The sequence below is a fragment of the Chamaea fasciata genome, unplaced genomic scaffold (genome assembly GCF_029207755.1).
Source record: "Chamaea fasciata isolate MVZ Bird 193981 ecotype frontalis unplaced genomic scaffold, bChaFas1.0.hap1 SCAF_25, whole genome shotgun sequence".
Taxonomy (NCBI): domain Eukaryota; kingdom Metazoa; phylum Chordata; class Aves; order Passeriformes; family Sylviidae; genus Chamaea; species Chamaea fasciata.
In genome coordinates this window covers 1,258,651-1,279,856 of record NW_027094110.1, presented here as the reverse complement: position 1 = coordinate 1,279,856, position 21,206 = coordinate 1,258,651, and the positions used below count along the sequence as shown (strand labels likewise).

At 54.7% G+C, this 21,206-nt stretch overlaps 1 protein-coding gene across 1 annotated transcript in view; it reads left to right on the top strand.

Moving 5' to 3' along the window:
* Positions 1–9,179, top strand: part of LOC136300964 (membrane cofactor protein-like) — a 29,488-nt gene extending 20,309 nt beyond the window's left edge. The window contains exons 12-13 of the transcript XR_010723780.1: positions 781–2,113; positions 5,983–9,179. The gene's annotated coding sequence lies outside the window, so the exon portion shown is untranslated. The remainder of the gene's footprint in view (positions 1–780; positions 2,114–5,982) is intronic.
* The last annotated feature ends 12,027 nt before the right edge of the window (positions 9,180–21,206 follow it).

Here is a 21,206-nt window from a genome sequence, read left to right as displayed (position 1 = left end):
GCGTGTTTTGTCGGCGTGGTACCGAGCGCTGCGTCACGATGCTGCACCAAGGCCGAGGCAGAGCAAACCCCACTCCCCAGAGCGGGGAAACCCAGATACAGGAGAATGAATCAGCTCACGCAGTGTCACACACACACAAGTGTCAGAGGGAGGGGGGAATGGCAGCTCTCCCCGGTCCTTTTGCCGCACTGTGCAGAGAACGACCACGGAGCAGTTACCCGGGTACAGCTCACGGTGACGGTGACATCCCTGTGCACACAATCACTGCTGTCCTACAGAAATATGCCATCTCCCCTCCTTAGCCTTGTTTCCTGCCAGTCCCACAGATTTACCTGCTGACAGTAACCTCAATTCCTGAGTAATGAGATTTACAGCTGAAGTTTAACATTGAAATAACTCCTCTTTTATCCGTCTCCTTACCCTCCCTGCCTCTAGGCACAGATAAACCATCGCTGTGCCCAAAACATGGTGGCGAAAGGAGTCAAACCAAATCCATTCCTACGCCGAACACGCTCAGCAGCCAGTAGCACCTCCTTGAAAGCCGTAAAACAGCACCAGCTTTACAAAGTAAGGGCTTCTCCACCCCACAGCTGCGATGGGGAAAACCGCAAAGAGTTGTCCATGCAACCAACACTCGGGAAAACAGACTCAACCCACCCATCGTCCACACAACCCAGCATCGTGCCTTAGTCCAGCTCCTGGCCGTACAAAATCCCTTCCACAGCTGCCTGGGACCGTTGTCGTGTGTGTGTGTATTTATGCCTGTCTGTTTGGCTGCAGGGACCACCGTGGTGGCTGCTGCTCCTGTTGCTCCCCTGCTCTGCGGCTCTGGCGCTGCGGGAGGCAAGGATGCTCCGAGGGAGCCAGCTACAGCCAGCGAAGGCAGTGAGTCAGGAGGGGTTGTGATGACTGCAGTAAGAGGCTGAAATTCCCTACGGAATCTGGAGGAAAAAAGGGGGGGAAGGAGGAAAGATGGAGATGGGGAAGAGGGAGAGGAAGTGGGGAGTGGCACGTACAGTCTGGTGGGTGCTTCCCTGCCCGTCCCTGCGCCGCACTGCCGATGGAAATGGCGGCCCTGCGCAAAGGACGGAGTCGCGAAAAATCCGCAGCGCCTGCGGCCTTGGCGACCAAACCACCGAAATTCCGCTCGGGGTGCAAATCCAGCCCTTCCCTGTCTCCCTGTCTCCCAGAGCACCCTGCAGAGGCCAGGCTGCAGCCCGGGCGATGGGGACCGCGCGGTGCCTGAGCCGGTGCTGAGCCCAGCCGTTGTTGCTAAACAACCAACCCTGACGCTGGAGATGTCAGCCAGTGAGTAACAGAGATTAAAGGCTCCTGCTAGCACATCCTGAAACTTGGGTAAGCCTCAGGATGATGAAAGGCTATGGAATAATGGTCCCTGTTGTATGAGAAAGCAAAGTTACCACTCCACTGCATAATCGGGAGACTTCCTCGGCCAGAAGGACCAAGCTCAAAGCTGGCTGTGTCCTCAGCACTTCCAGGCAGAGCTGCCATCTTCATTGCTGGTCGCTTTAAGAAGAGAGGTGAAAAAATAGTACAGTAAATGTTAAGAGGGTAAAGTGTTCTCCAGTTCCTCGTGCTCTCTCTGGAGCTGCACTCTGCCCTCAGTCTCCCATTCATCCTTGACCAGTCCTTCCCAATCCTTCCGTCCTTGCTTTCTAAGCCTCTTGCTCCTTTGCAAACCTTTACAGACCCATCACTGAGGGCAGTCTCCATCTCTCTGGGATGGTACCGAGCCTGTGGCAAACTCACACTTGTGCAGACAAAAGCTGAGTTTGGGCAAGAGTCGTTTTCATTTCTTTAACTATTCCCACTACATAATTTCCAGGTGCGGTCCCTTCTCCAAGCCTTTCACAGTGCTGCCAACACTCCAGCACCTCACAAGGGAGAAGGAAGCAAGGAGAAAAGCCCTGAACCCCAGTACTTTCCCCTGCACCGTGAGCTGCGGCTCTGACACGTCATCATCACGACCGGACGGCGAAACGAGAACTCCCGGGAGCACCCATGGGTGAAAGGCTGCACCCAGAACACCGAGCAGGGACCAGCTCCCGTCCTGCCTGCTGCCCGAGGGACACTTGGCATCCCGGGATCCAAGGTGGGCACCGAGCGAGCGGCCGGTGGCGGGGAGTGGGCAGTGGGCAGGGAGCAGGAGCGGGATGGGAGGAGGGAGCAGGAAGGGAGCAGTGGGCAGAGGTGGGAGCAGGCAGGGAATGGGCAGCAATTGGGCAGGAAGCAGGCAGGGGGCAGCCATAGAGCAGGATGGGGAATGGGCAGGGAGAAGTTAGGGAACGGGCAGGGAGCAGGGGGAACAGGGGAACGGGCAGGGAATAGGGCAGGGGCAGCTGCTGCTACTCGGAGTGCTGGGATGAACGTTCAGGTTTGACACTGCAGGCAGGAACAGGCAGGGAATAGGGAGCAGCGGGCAGAGGACAGGAGCCTGCTGCTGGCTGTGCTGCACGGACACTCGGCTGACACGAGCCGGCAGGAGCAGGGAGCAAGGAGCAGTGGACAGAGGGCAGGCTGGCACGGCCACTCCTCTGACACCTGCAGACAGGGAGCAAGCACGGAGCAGGGAGCAAGGAGCAGGCAGGGAAAGGGAGGCAGGGAGCAAGCAGTGGGCAGAGGGCAGCCCTCAGCATGGCCACTCTGCTGACACCCGCGAGCAGGGATCAGGCAGGGAATAGGGAATACGGAGCAGCGTGGCGGGCAGCGGGCAATGGACACTGAGCAGCGGGCAGTGGACACTGAGCAGAGGGCAGTCGGCAGCCCCTCAGCATGGCCGGACCACTGACACGAGCAGGGAGCAGGGAGCAGGCAGGGAATGGGAAGCAGGGAGGAGGGCAGTGGGCAGTGGGCAGAGAGCAGCGGGCAGCCCCTCGGCACGGCCGCTCCACTGACACCCACGGGCAGGGAGCAGTGAGCAGGCAGGGGATGGGAAGCAGGGAATGGGCAGTGGTCACCGGGCGGAGGGCAGCGCGCAGCCCCGCGGCACCGTCGCTCCGCTGACACCCGCGGACAGGGAGCAGTGAGCAGGCAGGGGATGGGAAGCAGGGGATGGGAAGCAGTGAGCAGGCAGGGGATGGGAAGCAGGGAGCAGGGAGCAGGCAGGGGATGGGAAGCAGGGAGCAGGCAGGGGATGGGAAGCAGGGGATGGGAAGCAGGGAGCAGGCAGGGGATGGGAAGCAGGGAGCAGGGAGCAGGCAGGGGATGGGAAGCAGGGAGCAGGCAGGGGATGGGAAGCAGGGGATGGGAAGCAGGGAGCAGGCAGGGGATGGGAAGCAGGGAGCAGGGAGCAGGCAGGGGATGGGAAGCAGGGAACGGGCAGGGAACGGGCAGTGGTCACCGGGCGGAGGGCAGCGCGCAGCCCCGCGGCACGGCCGCTCCGCTGACACCCGCGGGCAGGGAGCAGGGAGCAGGCAGGGGATGGGAAGCAGGGAGCAGGGAGCAGGCAGGGAACGGGCAGTGGTCACCGGGCGGAGGGCAGCGCGCAGCCCCGCGGCACGGCCGCTCCGCTGACACCCGCGCACGGCCAATGGGCTCGGGCGCTCCACCTGCCATCCCCGGCGCGCCCAATGGCGGCGCGGCCCCGGCGCTGCGCCCTCCCCGGCCAATGGGAGCCGGCGCTGGCTCTCGTTAATGATGCAGCAGTCCAGGGAAGACTATCACATGTGAGCTGGCCGCCTGCCAGCATGGAGACACCGAGAGAGCAAGGTAAACAACTTTCCAACGCCAAAATGATGACATTTAATCCCTAAATGCTCGCTTCCCCGGCTCGACTCATCTTTAACCCCTTTCAGCTGGTGTGGAAGCGTCTGGAAAGGCACCCGTCTACCTGTCCCCAGTGCTTTTAAAAACTGGACGACGTGCCCTGCAATGATCACTGCGTCACGGTTTGCCACTTCGCGAACTACGCAGTGACAAACCTCCGAGCTCCGAGTCGCGGGGCGCCCGTTAACCCCTGCACCGACCCCTCGCCGACATGCCAGCCTCCAGGGACACGGGGGGGGGAGAAAAAGCCCAGACAAACCGGGAAAACAGCAGTCTTTGCAAAGTTGTCATCTCTCCCCCACGACTACTACCCTCCTCTGCAGTACAGCAATGCCGGCAGGAGTGACATTAGTACAACCTGTGCCGTCGCTCCATTGAGAAAACAGCTCTGACGCAGAACAGAGCGATCCTGCCCAGCCAAAATAATAATAAAGGCACTTTGGGATCCGAACTTGGGGACGCCGGGGGAAAGGGACGCCCTGCAAATAATCCGAATACGTGGCTGCAGCTCCAGCCCCATCCTGATCAAAGGGTACGTACGTGAGGGAGACGAACCGGACCGAGGAGCCGTGCCCGTGCACCATCTGCGCAGTCCTCAGCCCTCCGCTCGCTCTGGAGCGCCGCAGAAGAGAAGGTTCCAGAAATTTCCTTCCCGTTAACCCTTTCGGTGTCTGCCCACTCTCCCTCCCCGTGGGATTAAGCGCGCCGGGTCTCCAGCATCGTCAATGGGCGAAGCCTCCTACGCCAGGCGAGCCCGAGTCCGAGGTGCAAATGGCAGTGGATGGTGGCAGGAGCCCAGTCCGTGGTGTTGGGTGCCACTTCTCTTCCTTGGAGCCCTCTCTGCCTCTCTTGCTGCCTCTCTCCCCTCTTGCTGCAGCAGGGCTGTTGCTGGTAGACCTGTCGACGGAGCTTGCTCTCTCACTCTCTCGCTGAGCTCTGTGACGCAGCTCTAAATTCTCCAGCCTGCTCCTTGTGTTATAAGAGCGGAACTGCAGCTTTCCAGGGAGCCCGTGCCAGCGGTGCCAGGGCCAGGCAGACCGGAGGGAACGTCGCTCTTGGACTCTGCACCTTTTTTTGGCAATTATTCTGTTCCTCACCTCTTGTTTCTGCGCTTCCTCCCCGGCTCGCAGCCTCGCATCTCCTTCTCTGCTTCTGAGTCATACTTACCAGGTTAACTCTTTTAGGATTGGTAGTCAGCAGTACAAATCTCGAGCGATAGCAGCTGAAACCACAGCCAACTTTTTTTGGTGTTTTCTGCTTTAAAAAAACCAAAGCAAATCTTGCTGGCTCTAAAAAAACAAAAACACGTGCACTCACACACACGTTGCAGTGGAGAGTTGGTGCTTTCTGATTAACTGTTTCGGTGACAGGAACCACTGCTTGACTTCCTGAAATAAAATATTTTAGGCCCACGTCCTGCAAATCCTCAGCAGGCAGATCCCCTGAAGCACAAGGCAGCTTAGGAGGAGCTGCTGCTGTTAACAAACGCAGGACTTGGGGGCAGGAGGCTGTTGCTGGCCCCACAAGCCCCTGCTCTGCTGGCCAAGACACTGATCTGAGCGTGCTTCAGCTGCTGGGCAGATGCATGGTGTGAGATAAGGTGCTGAAAGTGCTGGAAAGCCATAGGATCTTCTTAATCTGAGCAGTATTAATAAGTGTTATCACACACACAGATTCAAAACGCTTGGCGTAGGCAGGGGAACTAATAACTGCGCTCCTGGAGTCACCAGAATCCAATAATCCCCGACAAAGACAGTCCACAGACAGCTCTGCATTTCAGCACAGCAGGCATCATCCATCCCCAGGCAAGGAGCCTTTTGCAGCTGCACGCTCTCTCCTCTCCTCTGCCCCCCAAACCCCTCGGATAACTCCGGTGCCTCCGGCCAGCCCCGGCACCCGGCAGGGGAAGCAGAGCTCTGCCAGCACCGGGAAGTGTGGAGGAGGAGGATCCGTGGTAGGTGCAGCTCCTGGGAATCGGGGAAGCTGATGGAGAGGCAGCGCTGTGAGGGAGTTGATGTGCACACACAGAGCAGCGAGGAGCAGTCCGTCAGGAAAGAGGGAATGCAGAGAGATCCCTGCTCCACTCCTCGTCTGCCATTTTAATTCCGACTTCAGAGCCGGCTGCGAGCGTTTGGGCTTTTCACTACAACCAGAGCTGAAGTAACCACGATTTTTTTTTTTTTTTTCTCCTCGCAGCGTCTGAAGAGCCTGAGCTATTTTGGGATTTGTCTGTACTACACTGAAAATGACACCTGTTACGCACACACACAAATGAGAAAAATTACAAGCGCCCGGTTCCTCCAGTGGGATCCTACAAAAAATGGACTGAGGTCCCGTGGGTCAGGGCTGGGTGAGCAGCGCAGGCTGTGCCGTGGGGTGAAGGGGGTGACCGCGGTGAACTGAGCAGACACCAGCACGAGAAATGTAAAAAGTCTGTAGTAGCTGCTGCAAGGGGAAATCAAGCCTCCATGTGACCAGAAGAAGTAGTGCATGATCAACTAAATGCCACAATACACGGTTTCTTATGCAATCCAGCCCATGGGACAGCCAGGCCTTACACATCCACTTTGTGGCCAAAGCTGCAGGGATTAACTCCTTCCTTAATGACTGGGAGCGAGCGCAGGCTCCTGAAATGAGTCGCCCCCCGAGGCAGGCCGGGGTTTGCTGAGGTTTTCAGTCACCCCCATTCTCTCAGGGGCCCCGAGATGCAGGGCTGGGGCGGATTTTCCGCGCTCCCACTTTTCCCCGGTGGTTTGCAGGCAGGCAGAGGCCACCTCGAGAGATGCACGGAGCTCCAGACGTGACAGAGCGAGATGAAACACCAGGGAGAGATGAAAAACGCTGGGAAGCCTCAGAAATGGGGCAGTTCACTGATGCTTTCAGCTCACACCGCTTTTGTCAGGCCTGTGGCGCGTTAAGGAGGTGAAGCCAACTTTGATTTATTTCAAATGACTCTTTCTGGTCGCTTTCAGGGGAAATGCGTTTATTTTATGGTGTGCTTTCCTTTGAGAATCACCAGGCCTGGAATGTTTCTATCTTTACCTGGCTCTAAGTACTTGCAGGTGGCACTCAGGCTCCCAGGAAGAACTCAGAGCTGTGCTGCACTGGGGAACAATCAGCTGTGTAAGAAATCTTCAGCCCTCAGAACTGACTGATGAGGTCTAAAAACATAAAGTAATTTTCTGACACTCTTGGGCAGGATTTGGTATGTTTTGGTTTGAACATCTTTGACGTTCCACTGTAAAAATCTAGGCTGCTTTTCTGGTTTAACTGGAGCCCATGTCCATGTGTTGGTGCTGCTTTTGGGTGTTTTTTAAGCTTTTTTTCTTTTCCTTCCGGACTTTAAAAGTGGAAGGCAGAGCTTTGGTTTTGTAAGAACTGCTTATGAGGATGCAACGTCCTGGGATAGAAAGCAGGCTTGGAAAATGGGAATAATGGGAATAATCCATGGCTGTGATCTGGGACAGGAGAGATCAGTGTCACTGTTGGAATGGCAGGGTAGGAATCTCTTCCAAAAGTGGGCGTGACCCCCTGGCTGATCACAGCTGGGCCCTGAGTGCTTACAGTGCTGATTAATAAAATAAATAAGGAGTTTTTATAGTGCTGAACAAGATTTCAGGACTTAGAGCTGGGATGGCTCGGGCTGGATGTTTGGGGAAAATACCCTTTTTTGAGGAGGGAGGCTGGGGATTGACCCTCCGGGCTGTCACTGACAGTTCCCTCAGCCCCACTGAAGGATCAGGGAGCGATTCCTCACCTTCCAGGGGGAGTTTGGGCTTGCAGTGCTGCTGTGCCAGGCTACAGCTAAAGGTTCATCCTCAGTTCTCCAGCGTCCCCCGTGCCGTTTTCTGCTGTCACGCTGCGATGGCCTTAAAAGCACCAACATGTGGAACCTGACTGTCCCCAGATCTCACCCTCGTGCACATCATCATAACGAAACCTCATCGTTATCGCTGCCGGGGGTGATCAAACAACCTGGGGGAGGCTTTCGGTGTTTTGAGTGCTGAAGGAAACCCTCGTGGTCCTCCTGGCCGCACTTCCAGCTTCCCGCCGGGGAAGCCTTGGCTCGGGTTTCGGTTTAAATGCCATCGGCCACACCTTCCCCCAGCGCAGGAAGCGCGATTGTTAAAATCAGGGCATGTTCCTGTTTAACTGAAAGGCTGAGATAAATAATCCAAAGGCCTCGTTTTTGCCAAGCGAATTCCTGCCCGGGCCGGAGCAAGTCCGGGCAGCTGTAAATCTGTAACCCCTCGACCTCGGCAGCCACGGAAGGGGAGCCTTGGCACATCCCCTCGGGAGTGGCCGGGCACGAACGGAAGGAGCAAAGAATCGGGCAAAGGTGGACGGGGCAATGGAAAAGTTTGTTCCCTTTACCAGCCCAGGGGGCTTAAAAGCTCCTTTAAAATGCAGAATAGTCGGTTTTTCAAGTGCTGATGTGGGGGAGCTCTTGTTGGATTTGTCCGTGATAACTCGTCCTTACAAAACACAGCCTCAGTGAGGGGCAGAGTCACAACAAACATTCAGGTTTTGGGTTTTTTTCCGAAAGGTTTGTTGTTTTCCAGACAAGCTTCTTTAGTGAATTCCAGAGAAATGGAAGTGAGTCCTTACTTTACCAGCCGAGCAGAATCACAGAAAGGTTTGGGTTGAAGGGACCTTAAAACTCATCCAGTGCCACCCCCTGCCATGGGCAGGGACGCCTTCCACTGTCCCAGGCTGCTCCCAGCCCTGTCCAGCCTGGACTGGGACACTGCCGGGGATCCAGGGGCAGCCACAGCTCCTCTGGGCACCTTTTCCATTTGGAACGCTCTGCTGCTCTCCCTGCGATCCCAAGCAGCAGGAGGAAGAGCAGCAGGCAGATAAAGAGCAATAAACCCCTTCCCAAAGAATTTTAAAGCCGCTTCGGTGCGTCTGTTTGGGTGTGCGCAGCTAACAGTCCCACAAAGAGCGGGGTGGGGGGTTCACAGCCCCCCTCGGGAGGTGCTTCAGGGGAATTGTGTGGAACAGCTGGTGCCGAGATCAAAAGCCGGCGCTGCCAGAGGTGTGGGATCGTTCCCGGGCGCTGTCGGGGATGTGTTGGCACGGCGGTGCTGGCACTGGGGACTCACATTTGCATGGAGCGTTCGCATTTCTCGGTGCGAACCCAGCCCACGGCGCAGAGCAGGCACTGAAACGGGAGCCCGCAGGTGAAAACCCGGCCCTCCCTCTGAAAACCTGGAATTTTTCCGGTGAAGTCTAAGAAACCCAGCCGGAAGAGCCAGAATCCTTTTCTAAGAGGTGGCACCGCACGAACATCCCAGCTGCTCCAAAGTGGCCCGTGTTGGAGTCGGGGTGGGGTGTTCGGGGTGCCGAGCCCCCAGCACAAGCCCCGGCTGGCACAGGGACCCTGCCCTCACCCCCGGGACCCCCGGCCGCTTCCCCAGCGCCGCCAGCGCCTGTGGGGGCGATCCGAGGAGCCAACAGCGCGGGAGAGACAAAAGGAATTATTTCAGCTATTAGCTGCTAAGAATAGAGGCGGCGGGGGTGCTGAGGTGCCTGACAGCGCAGCCGGAGGAGCGGGGATTGCAGGGGGAGCACGGAAATAGCCGCGCTCCGGCTCCGCACCCGCAGCTCCGTGAGTCAGCCCGGCCCGGGGCGGGGGCACAGCTGCGGTGGGCAGGATCCGAACCTTGTTTTTGCAAACCTGCCCTGCAAACCCTCCCTGCCCGTCCCCCCCGGCACAACCGGCCCCGGGCTGCCTTTGCAGGGCACCGGAGCAGGGTTTTCCTTGCGGAGCATCTTCCCAAACCGAGACCGTGGGGGGAAGACCCCAACCGGCCCCATACTCTGCCAAAGGTGCCGCTCCCCTGGGCAGCGGGTCCCGCTCTGGAGCGGGGCAGGAGGATTTGGGAAAGGCAGAAACATTTCCCCGGCCGGGCAGTCTCTTGATGTCGGTCCAACTGTGTTCCGGGTTGTTTTCCCAAGTGCTAATCTCGAAGTTCCTTTGCAAATACCTCATAAAAGGTTAAAGATCCGCGCGGCAGGTATTTAAACGCGGGGTCAGTAAATGGTGAGGTGCTGCGAGGTGGTTTTAACGTCTTGTCCTGCTGCTGTTTAACAAAAATCCTTTTGGAATCGCTGCGTGTTTTTATCCAATAGAGCCTGGAAGAGGCAATTTTCCTTCTGTGCTGTTTGTGCAGCGCAGGGTACAACACATTCCTGATCTATGACGAGGTTTCCAAACTCCATAGTAAAATGAATAATAATGATAGTAAACGTTGTATAACTTTTTTTTTTTTTTAATACAGAAATCTTTGTATTACTTTAGTTCTGGATTTCCCAGTTACTGTACGGGGGGGGGGGGGGGGGGGGGAGATGATTTTTTTTTTTAATAAAACAAAGAATAACAATGAAATTAAAAAAAAAAAAAAAAAAGAAAAAGCAACCAATTCAAGGTTTGTAGGAGAAGAAAAATCAGTCCTGGGTGCCGCTGCAGAAAGAGCCGAGCTGGACAGAATTAAACATCTCAGCTGGAGCGTGGACAGGGCAGCAGACAGCCTGCTAAAAATAGATTAATCCCAATTACAGCCACACTCCTGCTTTCCCCTGGTCCCCGCTGCCCGTGGGCGCAGGGGGCGGCGAGGGGACAGGGGCTCGGTGCCCACGGCGGGGCCGGGGGCTCTCGGTGCCCGTCCTTGCGTGTCCCGGGGGCTCGGAGGGTGACAGTGACAGTGACCGTGACAGTGACGGTGGCGGTGGCAGCAGTGTCCCCGCCTGCCGCTCCAGCTGCCCAGCGCGGCTTAGCTCCGCTCCCTGCCGCAAATCTGCTCTGCCCGTGACCCAAACCAGCTCTGCCGGGCAGGGCTGCGGCTGCCGCGGCCTCTCCGGTGAAAGATCGAACCCTCGGCACCTCCTCCCGGGCTTGTCCCCGCGCCAGGCTCTGGTTAAACCCCCGGGGCAGTGCCAGAAATCCCGCCTGGGTTTTTTATTTCCTCCCGGACAATGCTCCGAGCTGGCTGCTTCTCATCAGGCAGCGTTGCAAAATGTTTAGTGTGAAATAAAGAGGTTTAAGCCTCTGTTTTCCAAACTCTGGTAAGTTTATTTGTCCCATCCAGTCGAGGAAACTCTGGCGAATAACTCTTTTCCCACCAAAGGGGTGGATGTTAATTACCAATTCAAATATTTAGCCAGAAAATTAATCCCTTGAGCTACAACAACTTAGTTTTGTTCAATCAGAAACCAAGAGTGAATGCCCTGGGGTTTCTTTATCTTCTGTGGCAGAAATCAAACTTTAATGTCTTAGATTTACCTGAGGAACAACTCTTGCAGGTACAGGGGGAATAGCATAGATTTAATTTAAATGTCCAACTGAGCCCTGATGGGATGTTTTATTTAAAAATCAGAGTTCTGATGAGTGCCCTGAGAGAGGCAGGATCGTGTCCGGGGCTGGCAGGTAGCTCTGAGTAGGGATAAAGCTTTGGATGTGCTGGGGAGCAACAGTATTTCTGCTCAGAACTGATCAGAAAATATTTCAATTCAGATTTTAGGGTTCATTCGCCCTTTGCACTGGAATGCAGGTTCAGGATTTGGCTTTTCTTTTTTTCTTTTTTTCTTTTTTTTTTTTGTTTGTTTTTGATTAAATGAGGAAGACTCAGTGCGGAGCAGTTGGTACCTGAGGGCTGCTGGACGTTCCCCTGAGCTGACAGAAATTCCCTGTTTGACTCCCCAAAAGGAATGTAAACCAGCTGATGGCAGAGCAGAGTTTCTGGCTGTCCCACGGTCCTGGCTGTCCCTCCTGCTGTCACCTCCCAGCTCCCCGGAGCTGCACCCTGAGTACACCAAAAAACCTCCCATAAAAACCTCCGCCAACCTCGTAACGTAACAAAGCAACATTTTCCGATCGGGAAATGAGCAAACAGAGAGGAAAAAAAAATTAAAAAAAAAAAAATCCGTTTGGGCATTCCTGAGCAGCTCGTTTAGCATCGCTGGGCCAAGAGCAGCCCTGGGGATGTCAGGGGTGTCGGGAGCATCCCTGTCCCTGTCCCTGATCCTCCCGGGATCACCTCGAGGTGAGCACAGAGCCTGGGGCCTGCGGATGGGAGGGCACATCCCGCTGCCCCTCTGTGTGTGTGTGTGTGTGTGCCTGGAGCTGCTGCTTTTCCAGGCACGGCAGGGATTGGGAAATGTGCCGTGATTCATCCCAGCCCCGCTCCCACCCCGCCTGAGCACCCACGGGCGCTCGGGAGCTGCCAGACACACACACGGAGCCAGGGGAACGCCCGGAGCCAGAACCTCGCTGCCACGCCAATGATTTATTCTCCTCTGGAACAAAAAAAAAAAAAAAAAGAAAAAAAAGAAAAAGAAAAAAAGGGGGGAAAAAAAATCCTGAAGTGCTTTTTATTACCGAAAATTATCATATTTGGGATTATCATATTCATCAGGCTGGCTGGCTGGCGGCGCCGGCGCTGACCGGGGCGTTCTGCTGTTCCTGCTGGGATTGGTGCTGGCAGCGCTGCCGGAGCTCTCTCCCTGCCTCTTGTCTCAGCCTGGAAACCGGGATTGTAAATTGCTTTGGCCGGGGATAAACTGGCCTAAATAATTTGCTTGTGCAGCGCCGAGCCACGGTGGCCTCCGGGTCTCGGCTGAGCCTTCTGGAGGCTTCTAAAAATACGGAGTCCTGAGCTGTTATCTCTCAAAATACTTGGGAATAAAGAGGGGGCAAGGAGAGGATCCTTTTGCAGCTGTTTTGGCCTCAAACTGCCAAGATTTATTTCTTTTTTAAATGTGTTTTCTTGACCAGTTCTCTCCATAGCCTTTCATAAAACAAGGGCCCACAAATTTAGGACAGGTGTTTTGTACTTCCATAGCAAAAAATCGTTTGAAAACCACCAGTATCTCCTAAAATCCGAGCTACCACTAATAAAATGAAAACTATTCCTAGAGCAGTATTTTTATGCATGAGTTGATTACTCTTCCCAGCCTGGAATTATTTTGCAAACAAAGCTCAATTAGAGAATGAACTTTTCTATTTTTTTTTCCAAAGGAAAAAATGGATGTTGTCATTTATGAAGATATTTTGGATTTTTTCTTGCTTAGCCAATTCTCATTAATCTCATTAGTCCCACCACAGATTTTTTTTCCTTTTTACCAGAATGAGAGAACTTTGTTTTGAGCTATTCCTTTGTATAACTCATAAAGTAGAAAACAAAACATTAAACATTACAAACCAAAACAGATGAAAATACTTTCAGCTTTGCTCATGCTCCTGCCAATTATTTTCCTCTTAAAATACCCCACATAAACCAGCTCCTTCCCAGCCTGTTTAACTCCTTTAGAGGGGATAAAAAAAAAAGCTGAATATTCTCGTTCATCCTGCAGGAAGGGCCAGCACCTGAGGAATGCCAGGGACTGGGTTTGAGCCTCTAAGACAGCATCAAATACTGATCCTTCCCCCCAAAACCCAAGAAAATAAGAATAAATTATCAAAAAATCTCCCAAGATAATAATAAATCATCATGGAATGGTTTGGGTTGGAAGGGACTTTAAACCTCATCTTGTTCCTTCCATGTCTTCCACTGGCTCAGGCTGAAGCCTTAAAATTTGGGCTGCCCAAATTTGGGCTGCCCAAACACCACCCAGAAGTGACGAAAGGTGCCAGGGCTGGGTCTGGCTCCCTCTGCCAGGTGTCACAGGAGGCTGCTGTGCCCCGAGCCGGTGCCGCCCCTGGGGCTGCCGCCCACTGCTCCCTGTCTGGGAACTTCGGGGAACTTTCCAGCTCTGGTTTTGGGGGCTCAGCGGGTTCTGGTGTCCCCCAGCCCCGCTCACAGCGCCTCAGGTGTCCCCAAATGCCGCGGGATGCTGAGCTCAGTGTGCCACTGGCCCCAGGTAACCCATAGCCCAGTTTTCCACCTGTAACCATGGCAACCAGAGTTATCTCACAGAGGTGCCTGTCACCCCCTGGGAGTAACACCCTGCTCCAGCCCCGGGATCCTCCAGCAGCACATCCTGGCACATCCCAGTGAATCCCAGTGAATCCCAGTCCATCCCAGCACATTCCAGCTCATCCCAGTCCATCCCAGTGAATCCCAGCTCATCCCAGCACATCCATGGGATAACAGGAGCAAAGGAAGGAGCTCCTGGGGAAAAAACGATCTGATTAAATTCAGGATTTGTAGGTTCAGAGCGATGGGCTAAACAACCCCAAACCCAAATCCTCACGCGGAGTGCTGGCCGTGGTGTTGCTCAGCAGCTCAGGGAGAGCTGGCTGTGGGATTGGGAAGGGTTTGAGCCTCCTGCCCTGCCCGGGTGCTCCTCCCTGGGCTCTCCCTGTGGGGCACAGGCGGCTCCTGGCAGGATGGGTCTGTGCAGCCCCGGCAGGGCAGGGCAGGGCCAATTCCCGTGTTTGCATCGTTCCTGTTCGGTGACAAGCTGTGCTGGGCAGGCAGCGTGACGGGCCGCGGGCGCAGAGCACCTGTGGGAGGCCAGGTAAACACAGCAGGGACGAGTTCCAGGCCGTACCCAAAGAATTCCTGCCCATTTCACAGCCCACCGTGAGCACTGCACCATCAAACCACATTGAAAGGCTGCAAAGTCTCCATTATTCCCTCTCCCAGTGTTTTATGGAAACGGGAGCTGGCTGGGAATGCTCTGGCAGGGCCGCTGCCCTGGAGACCCAGGTAAGGAAATACAGGGAACACGAGGGAAATGCTCCAGTGCAGTTTAAAGGCAAATATTTCTTTCCCAGAATACCAAGGTTATTCCTGCAGCACAGAAAAACCAAAAATTCACTTCTGTAAATCCCTGGAAGTGTCCAAGGCCAGGTTGGATGAGATTTGGAGCAACCTGAGATATAGTGGGAGGTGTCCCTGCCCATGGCAGGGGCTGGAACAAGGTGAGTTTTAAGGTCCCTTCCAACCCAAATCCTTTTCACAGACCCCAGACAGGGAAATCCATCCCACTGGCGTTGGGAGGGGATGCTCAGGATGCTCCAGGGATGTTCCCAAGCTGGAGCTGGAGCCATTCCATGACTGGAGAGGACAGCAGTGAGGGAACCACCGAAGCCAACACAGCTCAGAGGGAAGGAAGGGCATCAGTCGTGGGATGGAGACCACACAGGTTCATCTGGGAAGGACCTGCTGCCTCCTGATAACCTGGAATAAACCACCCAGCTCCCCATCTCCATGGAAACTCCTTCCTTCCAGGCACTTTTAATGCAATTTGCTCCCTGCTCCTGAATTCTCTGCTGGCTTTGGAACAGCCCAGTCGAGGCTGAGGGGCAGGAGCTCAGGTGAGGAGCCAGCCCTGCCTTCGGCAGCAGGGGACAGGCAGAGCCTCTGTCCCCTCCCAGGGACACCTGTGGTGCCTTCACTGTGGGGGATGCAGAAAAAAACCAAGTTTTGGTGTTCCCTGTCCTCCCTGGGCAGGCAGAGCTCAGAGCAGCCACTGGGGGTGATGGCACCTTACCAACCCCTGTCCCAGCCTGACAGAGCCATGCTGAGGCACGGAACCATCCTAAAAACAAATATTCATTAAATATATTCATTAAATGGACCGCGGAGCACAGGACAAGTCTTCAGGGACTGATAACGGGGGTGAGGAGCTCTTTGTCAGCCAGGCCCTGTGTGAGAACCAGCAGAGGAAACCTAAACCCGTGAAATATTAAAGTTCCCAAATGAAACCGGTGTTTATGTAGCAGCTGGGTCGCTGCTGCTGGGGAACACGGGGGTTTGAGCCCAAAAAGGCACTTCTGATGTGCTGCTGTCTGCCGGGCCTCCCCCAGCGTGGCCCCACCGTGTTCTCCTGCTCATTCACCTGCGCAGGGACCTGAGAGCAGGGGCTGCTCTGGGGCTGAGCCCCGGCACTGGGGTCCTCACCCTGCTGCTCATTAACTCCTTCCGGGGCTGGGAACCCTCCTCGGTGCCCTTCCCAAAACTGATTTTCCCAAATCTGTCTTTCCCCCTGTTCCCTCACATGAAGCACAATCCCCCTGCAGGCCCCCAGCTGGATTTACTGGCTTTAACCCACACTGAAAACTGGTTTTGGGGCTGTCCCTGATGGTCCTGTGGGTCCCTTCCACCTCAGGATATTCCAGGTTTCAATGGGTTTTTCTCTGTGAAATAAGGAATAAAACTGTCTGCAGCCTCCAACAGAAAACAGTGAAATGTTCTTGCTGCTTCAGCCTGGCTAATTACAAATATAACAACATGGCAGACTAAAAATAAGACAATTTAAGTGCGAACTAAAAAAAAAAACCAACAAACCAACAACAAACTTTATGGAGCTCCCCCCCTGCAGTGTCTTTAAAAAGCCTTCTAAAAAGCCTTTAACCACATAGCTAAACACACCTTTATTTATTATTTTTTAGAGAAAAGGGCATAAAAGAACTTAATCCAAACTAAATATTTAAGCAAACAGCAATTAACTAACAATGATGAATGGTAAACAGTGCTAGTCCCACGCTAGACCGGGACTTTAAAGCCCGTTTATCTAAGCTAAAGCTGCTCAAGGGGAAAAGAAAGTTTGTTGAGTAAACTTTGTCTCAGCCACCTCGCTATTAAAACAAGTCCACAAGCAGAACCTGCATCGTATATTCGGGGAGGGGAAAAAAAAAAGGAACAAGAACAGAACAGCCCATGGCGTGGAAGTTACAATGCTGTGTGGAGCAGTTATCCCTGAATAGAAAAGCAGGGAAAAGACGGAGCTGTGCAGCAGCTCCTTCCACCCCCGTGGCCTTGGGATAAAATGGGAAGAGGTGAGAGAACCCTTAAATTCCACCTGATGTCCCCATTTGGCTTGGGGCTGTCACTCCCATTTATTCACTGGGAAGGAGGGAGCCTGGGCAGAACTGCCCAAGATTTTATCCACGTGGATCCTTTTATTTAAATGTAACAGAATGATTGTTGTTGTTGTTGTTGTTGTTGTTGTTGTTGTTGTTGTTGTTATTATTATTATTATTATTATTATTCCTTTCATTTGAATGTAACATAATTATAATATTATTATAATTACCATTATTGGCATTATGATAATTAGCATTATCCCCACTATCATCATTATCATTATTGCTATTATTATTTCTAGTATTTCTATTTATCATTATTCCTATTTATTATTATTCCTATTTATTATCAATCCTAATGATATTATTGTAACAATCACCATCACTATCAGCACTATCACGATTTTAAATCATCCCCATCACTCTGCAGAGGCGGGGGCCGTGCCGGGCCCCACGCGGGTCCCTCCCCGCGGGCCCGGGGCTGCCCGGGGGGGTCCCGGCCCCAGCGAGGTGCGGGGGGACAAGCGGGGGGACAAGGGAGGAGGGGATGTGAACGGGGGAGGCGGGAGGTGAGGAGGGGATGTGGATGGCGGGATGCAGGCGAGGCGCGGGGATGCAGCGGGATGTGCGCGGGGATGTGCTCAGGGATGCAGTAGGATGTGCGCAGGATGTGCGCGGGCATGCAGCGCGGTGTGAGCGCGGGGATGCAGCGGGGATGTGGGTGGGGATGTGCGCGGGGATGTGCGCAGGATGTGCGCGGGGATGTGCTCAGGGATGCAGTAGGATGTGCGCAGGATGTGCGCGGGCATGCAGCGCGGTGCGAGCAGGGATGCAGCGGGCATGCAGCGGGAGGAGCGCGGGGATGCGGCGCGATGTGAGCGCGGGGGCGCGGCGGGATGCGCGCGGGGATGCGGCGGGACGAGCGCGGAGATCCGGCGGGACGTGCGCGCCATGTGCGCGGGGATGCAGCGGGACGTGCGCGGGATGTGCGCGGGGATGCAGCGCGACGTGCGCGGGATGAGCCCGGAGATCCAGCGCGACGTGCGCGGGATGTGCGCGGGGATAGAGCGCGACGTGCGCGGGATGTGCGCGGGGTGCGCCCGGGCCGTGCCCGGCCCCGATCCCGCCGCTCCCCGCCCGCGGTACTCGCCTGGCGCAGCATCCCCGGCCCGCTCCCCGGGGACCGCGGCCAGCCGGGGCGGAGCGGGGGCGGCGGAGGCGGCGGAGCCCCCCCGGCCCCTCGGGAGCCCTCGCCGAGGCGGCGGCCGCGGGGCCAAGGTCACCCCGCAGCGACTACAATTCCCAGGAGGCAGCGAGATCCCGGGAAAAGGGATCCCGGGGGGAGCGGAGGAGGAGTGAGGGGAACGCTCCAGACCCCTCCGAGCTGCCTTCCCCCCGGCATCTTCCTCTTCTTCACCATCGGAGCTGGGATGTCCCGTCCCCGGGGATGACGGCGCAGCCTTTGAGAATCCGGCACAAACAGACGCGAATCTATTTCGGGATTTTCCTCAGCTATTAAAAAAAACCCAAAAATGCAGCATGTGGAGAAATAAATGTCTGACGGTCGGGTTTAAAGCGCTGCGTGTTCCTTGCAGGGCTGCAGCCCCTGCGTGTGCCACCGCACATCCCCGGGACCACCTTCCAGGACCTCCACAGTCATTAGTGGGTATTATCCTCGCTCCCTCTTAGGAAGCGGTGGGATAATCATTCCCCATTTAACGCCCGGGAAACTTGGCACAGCGCGCATTAAGTGATTTGCTGACAGGCACACAAGAAAATTGCGCTAGTCAAGCGTTCTCCCAATTATGCCATCCTTGGAGCTGCATAATTTCCCTGCGTGATTCCAAACACGGCTCAGGCTCCCTGGGCTGGGCTTCATCTCCGCGGAGTGCGCGGCACTAATCAGCCGGCGGGACCCGCCCGTGTCCCCTCCGCGGGGCACAAACCCACGGCAAAGGTGGGCAGGACGTGCAGGTATAACCCGGGGGGGGACACCTGAGCTCCGGGGAGGCGGGGGGGGACTCTCAGCTGCTCGGGGGTGCTGCACAAAACCCTCGTTCCAACCTTCCCCAAGCGCCGCTTCACCCCCGCGCCCTGCGCAGCGCGGGCAGAATTCCGCAGCCCAGTGGAAATTCCCCAGCGGTGCCAGCGCTGGGGCCTCCAGGGACCCGGCAAAACCTCCCTGGAACCATCCAGGGGCTGGGGCGATGCCATCCAGAGCGGCGTTTTAGCCGCCGGGAGGGATCCCGTGGGAATAACGGAGGGTCGGGGGGCAGCGGGGAATTTTTGGGGGGAGCGGGGATGAGCCGCGCCTGTCCCCGGCCGCTCCCCGCGATGTTCTCCGCGCTCCCCTGCCCTGGTTGCGATGGGCCCTGCCTTGCCCAGCCTCCCTAATCTGCCGATGAACGCCGCGATAAATTTAGAAAGAAATCTTTGTGTGGGTCAGAGGAAAAACACGGCGGCCCGGGGAAGCCGAGCTGCTGCTGCTGCTGCTGCGGCGGCGCGCTCGGATTTTATTTTTTTTTTTTTTCCCCTGGGCTCGCTCCCAGCAGGGATTTCTCGCCGCTGCGATCCTCGCAGCCGAAAACCAGAGACAGCCGCAGGGTTTAGAGGTGGGCCAGACTCTGCTGGAGCTCGTCAGCCGAAGATGCCTCGGTTTAAAAGAAAGATTTTTAAAGTGATTCAGTGGGAAAGGAGCGGGAGGAGGCGGCGGAGGCTGCGCTGCCCCGGCTCCGGCCGCGACCTGACATTTCAGCCAGAGCCTCTTAAAGAGCAAGTTTGCTTTAAAGAGCAAGTTTGCTTTCCCCGGGACTTGTTTATAAGCGGGGAAAGCAGTCGCGCTTAATTCCTCTCCCGGGCTCCTGCCTGCGCTGCCTGCCCCTTCCCGATCGCTTCTGTTAATCTCTTAAATTGTTTTAAAACAACAACAACAAAATAATGGCATTAGCGGTGCAAAATCCCCCGTGAAATCGCCAACCCAGCCCCGCTCCCCTCTCTAAAATCCGAACGTTTCGAACTGTTTTATCATTTGCTGGTAAATTATATTGTACCAGCGTGAGGAGAGGAAAAGGAATTTCTGAATGTATTTCCTTTAATAAGCTATTAAGACCTTGTACTGCTAATTAAACTATTAATTAGACGTCTTATCATTCCTAAACACGTTAGCATGTTGCCAAAGCAGCAATGAGCCTCTGGGGCAGGCAGGAGATAAGGAAAGAAGGAAGATGTAAACATGAAGATTAAAAAAATATATATATAAAGGGAAAAAAAAGTCAAAAGAACCAGAAATAGCAAATAAATAACTAAGAGTCAGAAGGGTGATGTATTGCTTAAGTTATAGGAATAAAAAGTAAGTAACTTGAGGACAAATTTCCTACATAGGAGCCCTTGGGGCATCTGTGACAAAAGGACAAAAAGGGACAGGACTCTTCAGACTTCTGTTTCTCTGCAGTCAGAGCAGTGGAACCAGGAGTGGAACCCATCTCTCCCCAACACCAGAAGCTGCCATTAGAAAACGACCAGAAAAACTATTCAGAAATGCTGGGATTTTCCTTCTCCAGGAGAAAAACACAAGGGATTTTCAATAGGAAGATCTTAACTCCGAGCAATTTCTGCATCTGGCTCCACACCGACCCGCAAACAGCCCCCCAGGCTCACCCATCCTTGTCTTTATTAAGTTAAAAAAGGTGTTTTCCGGCCTCACAGCGCTTTGGATGCTCTTTGCACGCTGCGAAGGTGTTTCCTCCTGCCCCTGTGGCTCCTTCAGGTGTGAGAAGGAGTTTGGGAGCTCGGGGACAGCTCTGCCACCACCCCGAGCTCCTGCTCCCACAGCCTGGCACCTCTGGCACCTCAGTCCTGGCTCTCCCTGAGCTCTCCCCGTTCTCGAGGTTTGCAGCACATTAAAATCTTTTCAGACCCCAATTCCTCAGCGTTTGCCTTCCACAGCTGGTCTCACGGGATGGATAATCTCATTTACGTCTGTTACTACAAATCAAAACAGCGGCAAATTAAATGGATCTGAAGGCCAAGATTAAAGGCTCCAAATGCATGGGAAGGGCCTGTGATGCAAAGAGCTGTAAATACAATTTTTTTTTTTTGGTGGAGGGGATGAAAAAAACCATCACAGGTGCTGGTTTGTTTTTTTTTTTTTAACCTGGAAAGCAAAGACAGAATCATGGAAGTTTTAAGGCTGGAGAAGACCTCTAAGATCAAGTCCAACCACTAACCCAGCGCTGCCAGGTCCACCACCATGGTTGGAAAAGGAGGAAAAAAAACCAAAATGTGCTTGATCATAACCTTTTTGCAGCTCTGGGAAATGCCTTTGTGGCCATTTGATGGTGGCTGAGCCCAGGACACTGCTGGATCCCAGATTTCGGGGGTGTCCTGGCCCCACTGATGCTTCCCCAGCTTCTTCTCCGTCAGCCACCAAAGGCCTCCTGTGCCCCTGAATTCCCCAGGTCAGACCAAAACTCCTGCCTGGCCTCGCAGGGGATGGAGCTGCAGAAATGGGAGAACTCCCACAGGATTTGCAGGGTCCAACACTGAGAGAGATAACAATGCAAAATCTACGTTAGAAATGCCATTGTGGACGCTCCCCATTCCTGGAATTTGGGCTCCAAGTCCCGCTGTTCGCGTTATTCTTCCATAAATCCATGTTTTCACTGAG